Source organism: Hipposideros armiger, unplaced genomic scaffold (genome assembly GCF_001890085.2).
Source record: "Hipposideros armiger isolate ML-2016 unplaced genomic scaffold, ASM189008v1 scaffold_151, whole genome shotgun sequence".
Taxonomy (NCBI): Eukaryota; Metazoa; Chordata; class Mammalia; order Chiroptera; family Hipposideridae; genus Hipposideros; species Hipposideros armiger.
This window is the reverse complement of record NW_017731501.1, coordinates 2064878-2070503: the sequence shown is the minus strand read 5'-3', so window position 1 is coordinate 2070503 and position 5626 is coordinate 2064878.

Below are 5626 nucleotides of genomic sequence, written 5' to 3'. Positions count from 1 at the left end.
AGAAATCACCAATGTTTCTGTAAGTGAAGTCCCTCTTTTTGAAAGATGAAATAGGTCTGAGAAATCTCATCTTAACTTGAGGTCAATGAGCCTTAGTCAATCAAAAGGCCATCTGTTTTTAAACTCTTGTAGGGAGTAGATCAATCCATAATTCTATAAAATCACAGAGACTCCAGGCCAATTGCTCCTGATAAATCATGGATGAGAAAACATCACATGCTTTGTTGTGGCCCAATATCCTACCACTTTCCCCTGTCCCCTCCAAGGCAGCTGTGGCTCCTAGTTTACTAGGCCAGTGTCCTGACCTCTGCATTGTTTTTGTTGCCTTCTCCTGGATGCCTTCTGTGAAATGTTACCTCTGAGACTTGGTTATCATTTGCCGAAACCCAGCCGTGTGAATGTCATTACATGGACCATATCTTAGTGGTTTTTACACACAGAGGTAAGCCAGTGTTCCAAATTTAGTTTTCCCGAGGATTGCTCCCTGGTAAGAGGAAGAAAAAAGGTTTCTATTTATCTAAAAAGAACGTGCCATTTGCCATTTGTTGTAAAGTTTTATAAACCTGTTGAAAAACAAAGTGTTTCCTTTGCTTATTCACCCTTGAAGTGAGGTGGGCTTTTCCTCTGCCCTTCTTTTTTTTCTTAAGGTTCTCAAAGGAAATGTACCATAAAAGGATTTTAAGACAATCTTTTGGACACTTAAAGTGTTTTACCAATAACCAGCATTGGCCCTTGGCGGGAGTAAAATCCCATTTTGACACAGCACAAGTAACTTGGAGTGTCCTAATTTTCCCCTATGGTACACCACATGATGAAACAAACAACAAAACGATTTGAACCTGCTTCCTCTTTTCAGGTTTCAGAGCAGGAACTCAGTCAAGAGACAGATGTTTCCAGATATCTGCATAGGGTGGAGTAGTGTGACCTGGGGGCAGCAAATAAACCTTCGCATTGAAGACCTGCAGCTAACTGCAGCCTTCCTTCAATTTCAGGTCCACAGTGGGTAATTGACATAGATTATCTATAACCTATCCATGCCAACACCAGAGCCTTCTACAAACACTGACTTAATTAGCAAATGATTTCTCCCCAAGTCATAATAACATAGAATTAATATTTTCATCTTGAATCTCAATAAAGTGATGTGGGGCGGACTTCCACAGTCAGACCAGTCAATAATCAAGGAGATACCTAATATATGGTCCCTGCTTGAGAAGACTGGAGAGGGAAAAAGCGATTCATTTGTGTTCCAGATCCTCTGTATAAACTCCCAGATAGCATTGCACACAATGTCACCATTGCCGCGTTTATTGGAACTGGGATCATCTGCTGTGGGTTTACATTCCTAACTGGCCTTGACACCAAGTAATGGTGGCTGAGAGGCTCCCACAGGGTACCTTGGTAGAGTGTCCAGTGGCCACAGAATATAGCAGTCAACAGGCTTTGCAGTGACCACTGAATGGGAGATGGGGGCATCATATCTAGAAAGGGGGAGGGGAGCAAAAGCTTGAACTAATTTACTGGAAAGCCTCAGGCCTTTTCAAGGAGTCTTTAGGATAATAGCTCTTTTGACTGGCTTTTCAGTTTTTTCCTTTTAGAAGTAGCAGTAGTGGTTGTCTGGGAGAGATGTGCAGAGAGCAGGGTAGGAAGGGGGTCAAAAGACACGTGATGGGTCTGATTAACAAGTAGGCTTTGTAAGCAGCAGCGGAGGGGACACCTGCAGCTCTTCCAGACATGCTTGCCCAGTAGGGGTGGTTAGAATGAGAAAACAGCTTCCAAAAAGATGTAACACAGAGGCATAAAAGGCAAAGAAAAATGTGCATTTGGGAGATGAGGGAATTGTAGAGTTTTATTTCTGATTCTCCTTTAAATAAACCTTTTATTATCTAATATTCTCACCCGTAGGTCAGGGCTCACTGGATGATGAGAGCTGGTGTTTTGCTCAAAAAGGAATTTGCTTTCAAACAGGCATGTATTCACTAATCTCTTTTCTTTAAAAAAAACAAACACAAAATCTCTTCCAACTCAGCTGACTCAGTTCGAGTGGGGATGACAGCAGCATTCACTTGCATAATCCCACAAAGCCAGGATCCAGAATGAAAATAAAAGTGACTTTTCATATCTGGGCATAGTGTGGCTTTGTGTGTAATTCAATTAAAGAACAAGTTATCACAATGCTATTGTATGAAAGGAGATAATAAGGAGAGCCACGTCTTTGGGGCTGTAACACAGTTAAACCTGTGCTTGACATGTAGGTATCAATCAGTATCTTAAGGGCCAGAATGGGACAGTTCCATGGGGTTCTACTTGGGGTCAGGGGAGGGGAGAGCAATAGAAAAAAAAAAAAAACCCATACCTTCCATGGTCAACCAGCTTAGCCCAGATCTATTCCAGATGGTGGTTATGTATTGTAGCTACTGATATCTCTCATAGCTAATAGAGCCTTGATAAATATCAATTGTGAGATCTCTCTCTCTCTCTCTCTCTCTCTCTCTCTCTCTCTCTCTCTCTCTCCCTGTTGAGATGCTAAGTTATCAGATACAGTCAGCCACTTAAGCTTGGTTTTAGCAGGATTTGGAAAGAATGAAGTGGGGTGTAACCTTTGGAAAGACTTGCCTGACTCTGGAAGCTGAGTTGGATGTCTCTTCTTGGTGCTTGCACTGACTTCAATGTCGTTTTTTATAAAACATAGTTAGTGATACCTTCCTCAGAAGGTTGTTTTGAAAATTAAGTACACTAAGTTATGTAAAATGGCTAATTCAGAACCAGGTGTCTTAGTCCGTTTGGGATGCTGTTACAAAGTAAGGTAGACCAGTGGCTTATAAACAGCAAATATTTATTGCTCACAGTTCAGGAGTCTTGGAAGTCCGAGCTCAAGACGCCAGCTGGTCCAGTATCTGGTGAGAGCCTGCTTTCTGGTTCATAGAAGGCTGTCTTTTTGCTGCGTCCTCACGTGGTAGAGGGGGTGAGGTAGCTCTCTGGGGTGTTTTCTGAGAGCATTAATCCCATTCATGAGGGCTCTGCTCTCTTGACTTAATCACCTCCCAAAGACCCCACCCCCTAATACCATCACTTTGGGAGTTAGGTTTCAACATGTAGATTTTGGGGGGACCCAAACAATCGATTTATAGGGTTTGGCATATACTACGCTCTCAATACATGACAGGCATTGTTAGAGCATTCATCAAAAAATTAAATCCATTCATTCACTTAATTAAATCCATTCATTCACTTATTCAGCACAATTTTTAGGAGACATACCTTGTGCCAGGCTCTAAGCAAGGCCCTGATGCTACCAGATCTGTGTCCTGTGATGAGCCAGATATGTGTCCTGACTTTCTGAATCAGACAGTATAATGGTGTGTTGGGGGTTGGGGTGAGGGGTGGGGATGTCAAGGACAGGGCCAAACAGGACCACATATTTCTGATAGAAAATTGTGGCAGGTGCTCTGAAGGGATACTATTCTATAAGATTACAGAGCAGGGGAACCCCATTATCTAGGGAGTCTAAGAGGTCTTCCCTATGAACCAACATGGTTGCTGAGATTGCAAGGATAAGGGTTGATCACTTGGAGGGTGGGACCTGAGACAGAAACAGATATGGGAAAGGGTATCTGTTCTGTTGTGGCTTAAGGTCACACTCTTAGAGGATTTTATTTATTGGTGTGAACTTGGAGGAACTAAATTCCAGTGCCTTTCCTGGCACATGAGTTACTATCCTCTGACATCACAGGGATGGGTATGGGCGGAATGCAGACAATGCAATGGGGGAGGTTAGGGGTCTGTGGGAAGACCCCTGGAGAAGGATTATGGAGGCAAATGGGAAGGCGCCAGGAGGATCCTGGGGCAAAGACAAGGAACACTGGGCTGAGTTGGGAGGGCTGGGTCCTGTCCCTGGCTAGCAGTCCTCGTTTACAGGTGAGAAAACTAGGGTTCAAAAATATTGTGATTTACCCAGGACACACACCTAGTAGGTGGTGGAACTTAGACTAAAATCTAGGCCTTTTTATTCCGGATCTTTGACTATACCATAAATGGGAGATTTGAGAAAATAACTGCTAAGATTTCTTCCAGGTCTAAAGTTCAATATTATGAAAGACCCCTATGGTGAGAGAGAGAGAGAGAGAGAGAGAGAGAGNACTAAAGATTTTTTAAAAATGAACTCAAAAGAACGTGACATACAGCAGACATGTTAATTATTGCCCACTATGGATGTAATGCCAGGCTGTTCACTGTAATAGGAAGGTCAGAGTGTCCCTTCGTTCAACCTGCCCTAGGAAGAGAATGCTCATTCTTTCATCTAGAGCTCCCTCTTTCTCCAGCTTTAGGGCCTATGGCTAGTGGAAAGTCCTGGCATTTGTACAGTTGAGAAACGCTTGACCTCCACATGCAGGCAGGGTAAACTAAGATGTATTTCAAAGACCATCAAGAGATCATCCACATACATTTCCAGAGATGTCATTAATGGACATTAAAGATCACCTAGGTCTAACCTTTCACTGACAAGTGGGGACACTGAGGCCCTAAATGACCAGTGTGACTTGTCCAAAGTCTCATAAGACATTTCAAAATACTGTATGTCTGGGCTTTCAAGGTTGTTTGGTTTTAATGTGAACTCAGCTGTGAGTTAAGGATGTGAAAATGAGAACTATTTGAGGAATTAATTCATGACTCCCACTTCTTGGCTTTGTGACTGAGCTGGGGTCAGAGTCGAAAAGAAGCAGAATATTTTACATTAGGAAGGATCACAAAGAAAATACAAACCCACTTAAAAGATCTGTTTAGTTACCCTAAAGAAAATCTCCTAATGGCACAGCCACTTTGGAAAATAATTTGATAGTTTCTTAAATAGCTGCCATCAATGTTGTATGGTCCAGCAATTTTACCCCTAGACATCTACCTAAGAGAAATGAAAATATGTCCACACAAAACTTGCACACGAAGTTCATAGAGCATTACTCATAATAGCTGAAGAGCATAAACAACCCACATGTCCATCAACTGCTGAATGAATAAACAATATGTGATATATCCATATAATGAAATATTTTATCTGTAATAAAAAAGAATGAAATACTGATACACAGACACACATGGCAACATGGATGAACCTCAAAAATGTTACGCTAAATGAAAGAAGCCAGACACAAAAGACTACTTAATGTATTGATTCCGTTTATATGAACCATCCAGAAAAGACAACTCTATTAGAGGCAGAAAGTAGATGAGTGGTTCCCTAGGTCTGAGGTGGGAAAGGGGTAGGGAACAAGGATTCACTGTAAACGGGTAGGAGAGATCATACTGAGATGACGAAAATGTTCTGAAACTGGATTGTAATGACTGAACAACTTGACAAATTTACTAAAAATTATTGAATTGTACACCTAAACTGGTTGAACTTTTGGTATGTAAATTATCCCTCAGTAAAGTTATTTATAAAAAAGAATGGAATATTATCCAGCCTTAAAATGGTAGGAAATTCTGGCACATGCTACAACATGGATGAACCTTGAGAACATTATGCTACTGAAATAAGCCAGTCACGAAAAGACAATTGCTATATGATTCCACTTAAACGAGGTACCTAAATAGTCAAATTCATAGAGACAGAAAGTAGAATGGTGGT